The following is a 15,110-nucleotide window of genomic DNA, read 5'->3' as shown; positions in this document are numbered from 1 at the left end:
GGATGATAAGGGACCGCTGATTTTATGCATGGCTGTCATCAAAATTGAAAATAGTTCTTGGGTCTTGTTGTTCAAAAGAGAATTTGATGCTCCTGATATGAGCATGAAATTTGATGAGGGTTATCAGGCCTTTTCGAAAAATCTTTCTGAAGCCAAGAGGGGATTTATTTTCCTACTCATCATAACACAGACACAAAAGATATCACAAGAGTAAAAGCCTTGAGAAGTTACTCTTAGGGGCAAGTAAATAAGAAGGGCATTTCTAGACTTAGCTATAAGCAGGACAAAGGTGTTGTTTGGAGGAGGCATAGAGAGGTGAACCTCTGCAGCGGGGTAAGAGTTTTCTTTCACAGGGAGGAGAAGACAAACTAGACAAAGACAAAAATCTAGTTTGGGCTAGATTTTTCCTCCTAGCACCTGGTGTGGTGCTGTGTTTTAGATTTAGGATGAGAATAATGCTGACAGCAAGCTGAAGTTTTAGGTGTTGCAGGGCAGTACTTAGACTAAGTCAAGGACTTTACAGCTTTTCATACTGCCCTGCCAGTGGGGAGGCTGGGGGTGCACACACAGCTGGCAGGGAAAACACTCGAACCCCTGTGAAGGGGTCTGTGGCCACTCCAACCCCTGTGCTGGGCCCTGAGGCCACTCCAGCCTCTGTGCTGGGCCCTACAGACACTGCAACTACCGTGACAGGCCCCATGGCTGGTCTAGAGAACCAACCTGTGCCAGTATCAGTTGCCCCTATATGCAAAATGAAACAATGGTTGTGAAAGTCAGGTTGTTTAGTAAGGAAAGGAGCTCGTACTCAGACAAGGAAGGATAAAGGCAAGCTACTCCAAAGTAGGGCGTTCATGGGAACAGGAGGACAAAGAGGAAGATATGAAAGCTGCAGTAACCACTTGATCCCCATCCCAGAGTGAGCTATGAGATATACAAAAATATTTCAGCTGTTGTCCAGGTGAGCACATTCTCACCTGGCTGCTGATATTGGAATATTGGGGCCAATAGATTGGAATTAAAGGGCAGGGAAGCCAAGCAGCTGGGATCCCTTGCTAGGGAATGGGGCACTGACAAAGCAATTGGAAAAGGGGCAATTGAAAATTGGATGAGAAATGTACCTGGACCCTAGAGGCATGGGTACATGAGTTGCAAGGAAAAATAATTGCAGAAGGGGGTTCTTCCAGGAAAACTGCTGCTCCACCTTCCAGCGGGCAGTCCCCAGACAGAGTAATGAGAACTATGACTAGGACTAGAGGGGCCCTGCCTCCAGCCAGGTGGAGGAAAAGGGACAGTCACGTTTTTTGGACTATGCTGATTTGATGGCCTGGCACATGAGACCCACAGAAATATAAGGCTCTGGTGAACAGTGGTGTGCAGTGTACCCTAATGCCATCAAGCTATAAAGGGGCAAAACCCATCTGTATTTCTGGAGTGACAGATGCTCCGTGCATCCTTGGCATAGACTACTTCAGGAGAGGGTATTTCAAGGATCCAAAAGGGTACCAGTGGGCTTTTGGCATAGCTGCCTAGGAGACAGAGGACATTAAAGAGTTGTCTACCTTGCCCGGTCTCTTGAAGGACCCTTCTGCTGTGGGGTTGCTGAGGGTTGAAGAACAGCAGGTGCCAATCGATACCATGATGGTGCACTGGAGGCAATATCGCACCAACCAAGACTCCCTGATTCCTGGGAAAGGCTGTGTGGTGCTTAGCTGCCTGCCAGGTTAAACCACAACAGCATGTGATGTCCCCCACAGTGTCACAAACAGCAATATTGCCCTGAGAGAAACACTGGGAAAATCTTTATGCCAATTGCAATTGAAAACAATAGCTCTGATCCAAAACTATGAATTGATAATTGGCAATCCCAAATCACCTTATCTGTTGTTTTGATGGCAGTACCTTAGTCCCCATTTTAGGTTATTATTCTGCAACTCTAGCAGTGCTGTTCTCACGTTGGTATTTGGCAAGGTCTAAATCAAATGAGTCTGTCTAAGCAAAGAGGAATTTTGTTCCATCCATTGCATTACTAACATTTTAACAGGCTGGCATGGCCTGCCAATAATATCACTAATCAGAAAAAGCCCTGTAACAGCACTATGCTTCAGCACCCTGTCAGTGCCCTGCTGCTGAGCTGTTTTTGGAAGAAGCACACATGCATTTACAGAACGCTTTATGTGCAGCCCAGTGAGGAGCATAGATTAATCTTTAAAAATTTAAAACCTTAGATAAATTCAGATGTTTGTACTTACTATCCAACACAGTGAAGTGAGGGACTGGCATCTTTCTTTTTGTTTAAACTTTTTCAGAAAAGTCCAAGACTACTTTGTTTTCTCTCCAGGGTCTTTGAATTTTTTTGAGCCTTTAAAAAAAATGATTAAGGCTTGAGACAAGAGCACGTGAAGTGATTTCATCTGAATTTTGTATTTGGCATTTTTGTTTATGTAATAGCAATAAGAACACATTTTCTTGAAAATTGTTCAATTTCATTCTCCAGAACTGATCCAAAGCTCATTGAATTAAAATGAAATAATCTCACTCATGTCAGCAGAGTTTGCATCAAACCTGAAATGTCAGCGGATTATTACTAAGCTACAGATACATCAGGAATGCTGTATTCACTTTTCTACTAAAATACCTCTGAGGTTTCCTGTATACTGTGTGTGGCTGAGCTTGAGCACTTGTCAGGGACATGAGTAATGGGGAAAGGTTCAAGGTTTCATTCCTCCACAAAAGCCTGTGACAAGAGTGGGGTTCCCAGAGCAGCTTGTGTCTGGTACCAAGCTCTGGTGGAAGTGGTGGCCTCGCTCTTGGCTGGAGAGAATAGGCCAACCCAGCAAGATCATTGCAAAATAACTGGGGCGGGATGGGTTGGCCCATGTTTGGGAGCAGGGTGACTCTTCCCTTTTTCAGTTTCTTTTATTTATAAAAAATAATTTCCCTGGTAAACTGTAGATATTAAGAGTTTTTTCATTGCTCTACCATTTCTAGTGCTCCTTGCACTCTGCTGGCATCTTGAATTCACTGTTACTCCACCACAGGCAGTATCAGAGCTGAGGGTTACAGAGAAAAAAGTATTTCTGAATATCTGGTTTTAATATGGGGTTTCTTTGGATTCTTTACTACACATACGTATTAAAAAAGTAGAAGCTTTCTGTCTATCTTTTCTACAATACTCACTTCTGTTGTTCCCCATCTGTCTCCAATAAGCATTTTATTTGGAAATATTCCCTCTGAAGCTCAGATTTCTGCTGTGCCTCTTGGAAGGAGGAAGATAGAAAGGTTTGCTGCGTTTTATAGGGTCGCTGCCCTACATTTATTTTATCTACTTACCATTTTTCTGTGTGACCTTTTCAGCCACAGCAAAACTTTTCAATGGTCCAGAAAACCATGTTGGGAAGAATGCTAACACTATGCTGCCCTTGATAGGATGGTGACTGGCAGTATATAAATACTCTCAACAGAATGACAGAAAACACTCTTCTATATTTACCAGGAGCCCTGGGCCAACACACACAGTGGTAGGAGCCCATCTGCTCTGTTGCAATCATTTTATCGACACACTACTATTTAACAGCTGAGGCTTTTGTAAAATTTTGTAAGCTTGGTGCATGCAGTAAGCAGGAGTTCCTTTAATAGCAATATGGCAAAATCTAAATAAATCTGAAAGGTGACTTGTATGTTAGAAGGTCTAGTGATTCATCTGAAGATCCATATAACAGAAGGAAGGAATTTAGGTAAATTTGTGATTTGAGGGACACATGGGTCTTGCTAAGGTATGGGGAAGGTTTCGGTCCTAACCCTGAGTGGCTCCAGAAGTCACTGTGCAGATCCAGCTCCCACTGCTGGATGACCTGGTGCAAAGATGGGCACAGTTGCTGCATTTCAGATTCTTTCTTACAATTTTACTTTACACTTACTAGAATAAAGTCATTATACACTGTACTGCTGAGCTGCTACATTTTCCAGCCATTTGCCTTTGTTTCCCACTACACTGTTTCATTTTTCTTTTGGATATTTGCTCGCATAAACATTTCTCTCCACTTCTAAAAGTGCAACTTTTTAAGCCAACGTTCAAAATTGGTCACCAGTGTACTGGAGCCAATGATCTCATTTCCCCCTGAAATGCCAAAGCCTGAATTTGTATAAACCTACATTGAAACTATGTTTGAAAGACAGGTCAAGCATCAGAGCTTGTTTCTGGCTAAATCTTCATCTAGTGTATGTGGTTATGGGTGTATGGAGGTTGATATGAAAATGCAAACTTACCTTTCATTTTCAAACCCAACTTTTCATATTTCCCATTGCTCCAGGCACTTTTGCCTATCAGTACCTCCATGCAGAAGCACCTTAAATACTTACTTAATTTTAAGCATATGTCTATATCCACTTTTATCTATTAGACAATTTTAAGTTTAGTCCAGTTAACAGATCATAGCATTAATCTCCATTACAAAACAAACAAACAAACAACAACAACAACAAAAAAACAACCAAACATGTTAATTGTATTCCAAGCACCAGAGTTTCAGACTCGGTATAACTGTGTAAGAGTCTGGAAGTGCATTTCCTGCAGGCAGAGAATCAGGATGGACCAATAGCAGAAATGAAAGCTCTTTCATCCTTTCCATAACGGGAGTAGTATCTCACCCCTCCAAATTTTATGCATTAGATCTGAAAAAAAGGAGTCGTAAACATGCTGTAAAAAGACAGCTGCTTTAACAGCCCACTCCCCAGAGATAGTCTGTGAAATATCTTGGTGTGAATTCATAACATCTGAGCAGTCTTAGCTGAATTAAAGACTGAAAAGATGACTATAGCAGCAAAATATGATTTCAGAATTCAAGTTAGCCAAATGAAGAAATTCATGGTTTAAGTGGTACTTCATGTTCTTAACATTTTTCACAGAAACTTTCAAAAACACCAGGTTAACATAATCAGTGTTGAAGAACAACAGATTTCTCTTAGGAAAACTGTTTCCTTCAGTGCAAACTGAAAGTCTATCTGTGTGGCTATTTATTTATTTATTTTTTTCTGATGCACAGATGTGCCTTTTTCTCCCTGTTTGGGAAGACTTCTGTGTGATTCTGTAAGCATAGCCATTTTACAATTTTATATTCCCAATTTTAAAAATAAAAAAAGGAAACGAGCATATAATGACCATAAATTGAACTTCAGTTTAAAACTCAAATAAAATACAACTTCAGTCAATGAAGTGTTATCACTATTCTGAATTTGTATGGAATCAGCTTGGTTTGAAACACAAACCTAGAATACAAGGGCATTACTGAAGTCTAGTTAAGGGCAAAACTTGGTAATTTTTTCCTTAATAAAACATGCGCCTTGAAATAAAAAATATCACCATGGAGGTAATTTTCTTTGTGTTACATGAGAACCCAGGGAAAGGAGCAGAAAGGAAACAGGGCCATGGAGATAGGAGTGGAGTTGCAAATGTGGTGCTCCGTGTGGCTGGACTGCTGAGCTGGGGTTGCTGAACCTCAGCTCATCTGCTCTCCCAAGCAAAGCAGCAGTGATGGATGTAGCAATATGCAGGGCAGCAGCTCTCCTTTGCAATGAGTGATGGGACCAGTGAGCCACGAGTCTTCTGATCCCTTCTGAGAAGATCCTTAGCCTCGTGCATTTTTCTGTTTCTTTTCAAGAAAGCATTGTTTCCTTCATGGTCACTGCTGAGCCCTACATAAATCCATATCCACAGTGTGATTAATGGCTCTTTAGTACCAAAGGAAGTGGTTAGATAATGCTTTTAATCACTGTCAAGCTTCATAATTTTCCCACTTAATTTTCCTGTCTCCTATGAAGCTTCTTCATGGCAAAACCTAATGAAAGCTGCTACGTCATGTTGGATGGACTTGCAGTGCACTTCAGGTGATATTTATAATACCTTTAGCCTGCTTTTCCCAAAGCAGCTGCTGAAAATTGAGCACTTTTGTGATTCTTTGTGAAGGAAGAGCCAGGATCTGCCTATTTCTGTTCCTTGACTGGGGGAAAAAATGTAATGCAGAACTAGAAAGTTGATAGTGTCCTGATGACATAGAAAATGAAGGTTTTCTTCTTCCATGGATGACTGTAGTAAAATGGTTCCCAGATCCTGTCTTCTTTGGCATCAGTCTTCACTCACTCATATGTGGGAATCACCTCAAGATGGAGTTTAGGTTTTGTAAAGTACAAAAATGCAAGAAAATGTGAAGAGTCACAGTGCTGAGTTTTCACAGATGTCCACAGCCTAGCTGAACCTCTCATCTCTGGAGATCAGTGAGAAGCAGCCTCAGACATGCCATGGGCATGGTGTAGCTGTGTCTCAGCATTTAGGTGACCATGTACCCTAGAATCTGGAGTGTCACACTTTCAACCCTCACCCTCCATTTGGCTCTGTAGAGGTATTGGATAGGGGGCCTTTATTCCCTTAACCTTTCACTCAGCATCAAACACTGTGCTTAGGGAAGCCAAGGATGTTTTAGCTTGATTATTTAATTTGGAGCTTTGCCTGACCATCTGCCTAGCCAGGCAGTGGGAAGACAACTCTTGCTCTCACTGTGCCACTAACAAATAAGCTCCACTGGCAAACAGTACTTAGTTTTTTCAAGGGAAGGCAGTGTAGAAAGGTTCCCACATTTTAGCAGTTTTGTTGTAAAATTACTGGTTCCAGTTTTAATTTTTGCATTTGTCATTGGCAGGGAGTGAACCAGAAACCCTGTTATATGCCATACATAGAATTTATTCCATTCTATGTAAAGCCAATATTTTCCCTTTTGATTAAATGGCAATAGCAGAATGTTTGCAGTCTTTTGAAACCTCTAGTTTTTTTTTCTTTAGATAATAGACAAAGAGATGATTTCTGTTGCTGAGAAAATATTTGCTAAAACCCAAATTTGTGACTAGTTTCCCTTTCTCATGCAGTTGTTTTCACAAGCATGTCTAACCAACTAAAAGTGGAAAGCCGTTCTTAAACTTCCAAAAAATTGTAATAACCCTAATTGCATTTTAATATTTGGTGGGCTTTATAATTGCCAAGAAAGTATAGACATCAATGCTAAACCTCATATAACTCTACCATCCTTTACCATATGTGAACTGCCGTCCTAGAGCATTTGCGTGATGACAATGGGAGTTGTAATTACCCATGATCTGAGATGGACAGTAGCAACGTGTTTTATTCAAAAGACATGAATCATTAGTGCCTTCACAACAGCCTGTAGAGAATGAGAATATTTATTAACCATCAAGGACTATTGTCTGCTCTTACAGACTTTCATCGATGCCAACTCAGGTCAAATCTGTGTATGGACAGTGAGGAGATGCTGCCAGTCAGGGAAGAATATAGAGAAGGCTGCAATAGGGCCTCAAATAGCATAGCAATAAACCATGCACACTTTAAATTTAGCCTCGTTGTCTTGGAGTTGTCTTGGAGCTCCTTAACAACGATCACTGAGTACCCTGTACATGTGTATGTGCATATATATTCTGAATACAAACATACTTTCCATGGCCAGTTTTCAACCTTCACGCATCCCCAAGTAGTTAATGAAGATATTTGATATTACACCTTTAAAGAGCACTGAAGGTTGATGGTTTCTGGCTGGACGTGTAGAGTAGGGAGGATTATTTCTGTTCCTCCCCAATGGACACAATGATTGGTGTCCAGGTTAGGACTAGGGTAAATGTTTCCAGTAAAAGGGCTACAGGTGGGTTTCTAAATACAGTTCTGCTCTGAAAACCCACCAGGTAAAATTAATACCTTCTCAGTCAGAGATGAAGGGCTCCCTGCTACACGAATCTATCTCCACTGACTCTGTCCTGTACCAAGGGATGCTGCACCATGGGGCCGTCATGCAGTGCAAGTCCTGCCACCCCCAGGCACGTGTGTGACGGATATGAGCGTTCTGTCAGCTGACTCATTTTCTGACCAGACACAAGTAAAACAGATATGAATGATCTTAATAATTCTCCTATGATATTTTTTTACATTTATGTTTGTATTAAAAAACTGCCAGTGGTGAGGAACTACACATAATACTTATGTACCTCCATCCTGTGCTGCAGCACAGCTGTGTGACGAACGATCCTTGGAGAAAACAAAAATGTTATCCTTAATACCCTAAGATCTTTTATCTTATAAAGACTATTTTGTAGGATTGAAAGACAGCATTTTTCCTGTATGACTGGGGTGGATGAAGTGCACTTGCACCCACAAGCCTATTAGCATGATATTGGAGAGTTCCTGTAAATGTGTGGCCAGTGACAGAAATGCTGTGAAAATACCTTATGGTGTTAAAAAAATAGAGCTATTTAAGAACTGTGACTTTTTTTTTTTTTCCCCTGAAAGTGTCAATCCATTAAGGTGGTACCAGTAAAGCTGCAATATTTCAAAGACCCTGCAAATGGCTTGAAAGAAAGTTAAGGGAATATATTTACAACGTGCCTTGTCATTTTTCAGGGAGATCTGAGAACAAGCCAGTGCTGAAATATGTGATGCCAGACTGCTTCAGGAAAGAGTCCACCACAAAATGGCCATCAAGGCAGTCTGGTTAAATATTTCTTAGAAAAAGTTGTGTTTGTGCATCTCGGAACAGTGTGCCCCCAGGCAGCCTCATGGGGAGGGTCCACTGCAGTCACAGGGTGTCCTGGTGCCACCAGTGTGAGACTGGTAGAGGGACAGCACAGAGGAGCTGTCCCCAAAGGCCTGTTCATCCCAGCTCTCGGAGGTCAGGTCAGCTCCCCCCTTTCGAACTGACCGACCAGCTGACAAGCTTTTGCTCAAGGAGCAGGACATGGAAATCTTTGCTCTCAGTTCGATATGGTTCAGGTTGGAAGTAAGAAAAGTGGGCACCCTCTAAGTTTCGCTGGTGGCTGGTTGTCAGCCAATCTGTCCTGCTGCCAAAGATGCCCATAGTGTCCAAAAGGCTGAGACAGATTGGTTGACATTAGCCTGGAAGGCAACTCTCTGTTGACCTGTAGAGGAGGTTTCTCCCCCAAAAAGCAAAGGGCAAAGCCAGTGCCTTTTCTCCAGGACTGAAGCAATCACTTTGTCCTGACAGCCATGGGAACCTGGGGTGGTGGGCTCCAGGGCTGTCACCCAAAGCTCTTTCTTTGGCTGTTGTATTGGCAACCACTTCAAACCACCCCAAAACATATATTTTAATAAGCTAAGTTCTTAGGAAACAGACTGTTTAAACTGAGGGATTTGCAAATCCACTCCACATTGGTTAGTGGTCACCAGCCAACTTCAGAAGGTACACCAGCTAGGGCAGGGCCACACACTGCAGGCAACAGGCTCCTGTGTAAAATATATGTGAAAAAAAATTGTTAAAAGGTAAGAAGAGGTCACGGAATCCCGATGTACCTCTGCATGTGGAGATGTACTTATTAACTGGTCAGGCTGTGCTGGACATCTACAGAGGGTTTATGTGACAAGTTTTTGGTAGCAAGGAGACTGCAGGGGTGGCATATATGAGAAGAGACCTGGTAGGGAAAAGCTGAGTGTCCAGCAGAGCTGCAGAGGGAGAGAAATAAAGGGGGTGGGAAGCAGCAGTGGTGGGCACAGTGTGTCTCATACCTACTGTGGCACAGAGTAAAGGTGGCAATCAGCAGCCAGGCAATTCCACATGATTTACATTAAGAAAAAAAAGAGAGAGGGAAGAACAGAGAGTGTTTCAGTAAATTAGATGGTCCTGACAAGAACTTTTGAGAGAAGACAGGAGGGAGCTGCCCAAAGTGTTCTCTCTTCAGCTTAACCAATGAAAAAGCAGCATAGGGCAGTGGAGTGACTTGGCATAAAACTTCACGCATGCTTTAAATAGCTGAAGAAAGGCACTTTATACACAAACTCATCCTTCAGGCTTAGCAGGGCAGCATCCAAAGGCTGGCAACCCCTGCCTGAAGTTTCCGAGAACCTGGGCTGCTCCAAGTCTCCTTGGCACTCCAGAAGCAAGTGGTGGCCAGCCGCAGGGCTGCGCTTTTTGGCTGCCTGTGGGAAGCCCACTGATTCTGCTTGGGCTTCCCACAGGCAGCAGCTCTTCAAGAATTGCTCCAGATATGGGTCCATACCACGGGGTCCATCCTTCAGGAGCACACTGCTCCAACCCCCACAGGGGTCCCCCACAGGCAGCAGCTCCTACCAGGTCACCTGCTCCTGCATGGGCTCCTCTCCACGGCCTACAGATCCAGCCCAAAATCTTCTCTGTCAGGGGTCCTCTACAGGCTGCAGCCTCCGTCAGTGCAGGTCCACCTGCTCCACTGTGGTCTCCTCCACAGGCTGCAGCATGGAACCCTGCTCCACTATGGTCCTCACCACAGGCTGCAGGGGACTTTTGCTCCGGAGCCTGGAGCACCTCTCCCTCTACTTCTTCACTGATCTTGGAGCCTGCAAGGCTGTTTCTCACTCCTCTCTCTCTCCCAGCTGCTGTGTAGCAGAGGTTTTTTTTTGTTGTTGTTGTTGGTTTTTTTCCCTTTCTTAAATATGCTCTCACAGAGGCACAAACAACATCGCTTAATGGCTCAGCCCTGGTCAGCAGCGGGGCCCTTATCTAGAATGGGGCAGCTTCTAGATTCTTCTGACAGAAGCCACCCCTGTGGCCCCCTGGTACCAAAACCTTGCCACGAACAGCAAAACCTTGCCCACTACACTTGGGGAATCCATGCTGTCTACTCCCAGTGATTTCCTTGTCCTTCCTGCACCTGGAAATGGTTTCCAGGATAAGCGCTTCCAGCACCTTCCCAGGGAAGGAGGTGAGTGTGACCGGCCTGGGGTTCCCCGGGTCCTCCTCCTTGCCTGGCTTGTGGATGGCAGTGATGTTTGCTTCCCTGCATTCTTGGGGCACTTCTCGCCATTGCCAGGAACAAACAACAATTCCCGAGAGTGGCCTTGCAATGGCATCAGCCAGCTCCCTCCACGCTCATGGGGGAATCCCATCAGGGTTCCTGGGCTTCTCTCTCTTGGTTTTCTCAAGGCTTGCCCGACCCCATGGATGGGGTTTCCGTGGCAAGGTTGAGGTAGCGGGCTGGGGGGATGCAGAGGTGGGCTCTGTCAGAAGAGACCGGGGGCTGCCTCTTCTCATGGCAAGCCCGCATCAGCTGCCTGGGCCTCCTACTGCAGACCCCTGAGCCCGAGGCCTCAGCTGTCGTGTGATGGGCTGGTGCAACAGCCCCGAGGCAGCCGGGCTCTCTCCGCTCCTCTCCCTGAGGGCAGCGTGCAGCAGAGATGCCCCCTGCGCAGTCTCCAGGACTGCATGGGGGTGCAGTGAGGCATGGGGAAGAAGGACTCAAACACCACTTCAAAGTTCACTGTTCTTTATTGGCGGCCGGGAGACGAACGCAGGCCGGCTGCGCTACGCCGTCTCCACTTCCTCCACCTGCGGGACACCTATCTTGGCGGCTCCGGCGTCTGCCTGCTGTCGGGGTGCTGAGCCATGGGCAAGGAGCTGGGCCCAGCCTGAGGCTCCGTGTCATGCCAGGGCCTCCAGGAACGGCGTGAGCGGTGATTCCTCACGCGTCTCCCAGGCCTGGCTTCGTAGTGAGGCCTTGCCAGCCTTTCTGGAGGTGGCCCCACCTGCCTTACCTGGATCTCACCTTCTGGAGAGTCCACGTCCATGGGCAGGACATCGTCCTCTGTGGGTGGCACCTGCGCAGGCTGCACCTGCTGTTTCAGCCAGTCCCTGTTCAAGGCCTGGGTGCTGTCCTTTGAGGGTGGTACATTACCTGTCCTACTCCTTTTTTCCTGAGGGTCCCTGTGTGTGGGTTGGACGTGGTCTTGCCTGTCAGGTACCACTGTGATGGTCCTCACCCATTTTTTGTTGGGGTCCCTGTTCACAAGATGGACGTTTTGCTCCGATGGTGGCATCTTGCTGGTGTGCACCCATTTTTGTGGTTGGCCACTGTACCTGGGCTGGCTGTGTTCTCCCGCAAGTGGCACCACGGTGGTCTGCACCCTTTCATTTGGCCGGCTGCCGTGCCTTGGCTGTCTCAGGGACTGGGTGTTGTCTTCCGCAGGTGTCCCCTTGACAGTTTGCACCCATTTAGATGGTGGGCCCCCGTACCTTCTGTGGAAGTTGTCTTCCAGAGCCTGTACCCTGCTGGTCTGCCCCCATTCTTTGGGTGGGTACCTGCTCGCGGGCCACGTGTTCTCTTGCGCAGGAGGCACCTTGATGTTCCGCACCCACTTGTTGGGTCGGCCTCCATGCCTTGGCTGGAAGTTGTTCCTCTTGGGGCGCACATGATGGTTTCACGCCCATTTATTCAGTGTGCTCCCCTCCACCGCTGGGTGTTCATCCATCCTTGGACGTTTAGCGGGGGGTTGCCACTGGAGGTCCCTCCTGTCTTGGCTGTGCTTCCTCTTACTCCCCAGCTGCACATGTTCCTCCATTCTGGGAGGTTTAGCTGGGGGTTGCCATCGGAGGTCCTTCCTTTCTACACTGTGTTTTCTCTTTGCACAACGCATCACTCCTCTCATCCTTCAGGCTTAGCAGGACAGCACCCAAAGGCTGGCAATCCCTGCCTGCAGATTCCCAGCACCTGGGCTGCTCCAAGTCTCCTCGGCGCTCCAGGAGCGAGTGGTGGCCAGCCGCAGGGCTGCCCTTTTTATGGGGCCAGGGACAATGGGCACCAAGGGCAACGGTGACATCAGGAGGCCGCTGTGGTGGCAGCCCAGGCACCATCACAGTGGCCTTCTGTGCTGGCTCTGGCTGGGATGGAGTTAACTTTCCCTGCAGCAGCCCATACAGTGCTGTGCTCTGCACTTGTAGCTAGAGCAGCACTGGTATCACACATCTTGGCGGCGCTGTCGTCTGCCTCCTGTCGGGACGCTGAGCCATTGGCAGGGAGCTGGGCCCAGTTTGAGGCTCCGTGTCATGCCAGGGCCTCCAGGAATGGCGTGAGCGGTGATTCCTTGCACGCCTCCCAGGCGTGGCATTGTAGTGAGGCCTTGTCAGCCTTTCTGCAGCTGGCCCCAGATATCGCTCGCAGTCCCTGTTGGCCCTCAGTCTCTCAACCTCCTCTTTAAGCTCTGCTACCGTACTTAGCAGATCTTCCAGCTGCTCGTACCTCACACAGGTGGAATATCTGCCTCCCTCCCCTGGCAGCAGCAGGCTCTGGCACTCCCTGCAGGCAGAGACCTGTATAGCCACGGTTCTGTACAGGCCTGCCGTTTGGGTTGCCACAGTGTTTTTGGGGCAAGTTCTCTGCCTGGTGGAGACCGTGGCAAAAACTGTGCTCACAGAGAATGCCAGTAAGTAAGATGGACTTGAAAGAGAAAAGGAGGCTCAGGGGCGACCTTATCGCTCTCTATAGGTACCCTAAAGGAGGCTGTAGCGAGGTGGGGGTTGTCTATTCTCCCACATGCCTGGTGACAGGACAATGGGGAATGGGCTAAAGTTGCACAAGGGGAGGTTTAGGTTGGATATTAGGAAGAGCTTCTTTACTGAGAGGGTTGTTAGGCATTGGAATAGGCTGCCTGGGGAAGTGGTTGAGTCACCATCCCTGGAGGTCTTTAAAAGACGTTTAGATGTAGAGCTTAGTGATATGGTTTAGTGGAGGACTTGTTAGTGTTAGGTTAGAGGTTGGACTAGATGATCTTGGAGGTCTCTTCCAACCTAGATGATTCTGTGATTCTGTGAAAGGGAGGAGGGACAGAACTCTGTGCCCTACCACACGAGCTCCCACACCCAGCACCGCAGCACTGCGGGCAATTCCCAGACGCTGAGCACCCAGTCCCCGTGCCCAGCGCCCACCACACGTGGCCGCCCTCCCGGGGGCTCTTTCTAGGCCGAGGGCCTGGGCGGAGCCGCCATTGCCCTGGCAATGCCCGCTCGCCGTCCGGCTCTCTCGCGAGCGCTGGGGGCTGCGGCCTGGTAGCGTCGCTGGCCTGGGCCGCACCTGGCGAGGGCGGGGGCCGCGGTCCCCCTGTGGGTGCGGCCGGGCCGGTTCCGAGGCGGCTGGCCCCGGCTGCACATCTTCAAATGCAAAACGAAACAGTGCCTCATAAGCAGTCCCTGCCAACCCTATTTTCTCTTAAGGAAGTCTGCTGCTTACCTGGGGCTGGTATCAGGGATGTCACTAGAGATTGCCGAGCCTTATACGGCCGAAGGACTGTTATCCACGGTTCGTGTTTGATGTGGGTCCCAGAGATGGAGCCGGGAGCAGTCTGAGGACTATCAGGAACGATTACCGAGCCCTGGGAGCAGTAAGGGACTCAGGAGCGCAGGTTGTTTTCTCATCAGTCCTCGTGGTTGAAGGGAAAGGGATTGAAAGGGCCAGTCACAGCTGGCAAATCAACAGCTAGTTAGTTGCCCATGGTTCAAATAACCTTTTCAGAGTTGCTTTCCAGTGGCATTTGGCTTTGTGTGGCGATGGAGGATAGCAACAACGCAGTATTATAAAATATATAGCTTTGTAAGAATAGAAGATGACATACTATGGACACGCAGTCATTAAAAAAAATTAATTTCTAACTCATGAGAGAGAGGTTTTTAGGATTCAGTTCATTGCTGAGTTTACATTTAGCCCCATGATTATGATCAGTGTCTGTCCTTTTTCAGAAGATAGATAAATGTGCCCTCAAAACCGATGTTACAAACCCCATTCACAGCTGCACTGTGCTTCAGTTTGGTGAAACTGTTCTTCTAGAAGAGGTGTTTTTGGAGTTGCACAGCAACCACCTTTCTCAAAATTAATGACAGAGAATCTTAAATCGTTCTTTAAGCAATGCAACTCTCCAGATCCCCTGGTTTATGTCAAAACCTTATTGCAGATGCAGGGACAAAGACGACAAGAAAAAGGGATCAACTTCTGCTTCAGCCTCTGTCATTGGCTTTACTGCTGTTCTCATTGCCTGCTGGTGGAAGTACCCCTCAACCCAGACATGTTCTCATTACAGGGAAATATTTCCCCAAAAAACTTTTTCAGCATTCCTCAGCTACCAAAGAAGCACCATCTCTATGTTCCTCCCAAATAAAATGGATTGGGATTGGGATGGAGAGACGGATGGGGACATGGGCTCCATCCTGCAGTCTCTTCCCTGTGCCACTGGAAAGGAGAGATAAGAGCAGTGCAGAGGAGAGGCAAGGAGTGGAAAAAGTGGAAATAAGGACTAGAAATAATAA

The 15,110-nt window shown here is 46.9% G+C and overlaps 1 long non-coding RNA gene across 1 annotated transcript; it reads right to left on the bottom strand.

Annotated features, from left to right (window-relative positions):
* Window positions 1-4,088: 4,088 nt before the first annotated feature.
* Window positions 4,089-14,178, bottom strand: LOC308178417. Its single transcript, XR_013939756.1, has 2 exons — window positions 14,041-14,178; window positions 4,089-4,671 (listed from the first exon to the last, which is right to left on the bottom strand). It is a non-coding gene; the product is annotated as an uncharacterized lncRNA (long non-coding RNA).
* Between the last annotated feature and the right edge of the window lie 932 nt (window positions 14,179-15,110).

Source organism: Anser brachyrhynchus, assembly GCF_964034855.1.
Source record: "Anser brachyrhynchus genome assembly, chromosome: 15".
Taxonomy (NCBI): domain Eukaryota; kingdom Metazoa; phylum Chordata; class Aves; order Anseriformes; family Anatidae; genus Anser; species Anser brachyrhynchus.
This window is presented reverse-complemented; position numbering and strand designations above follow the sequence as displayed.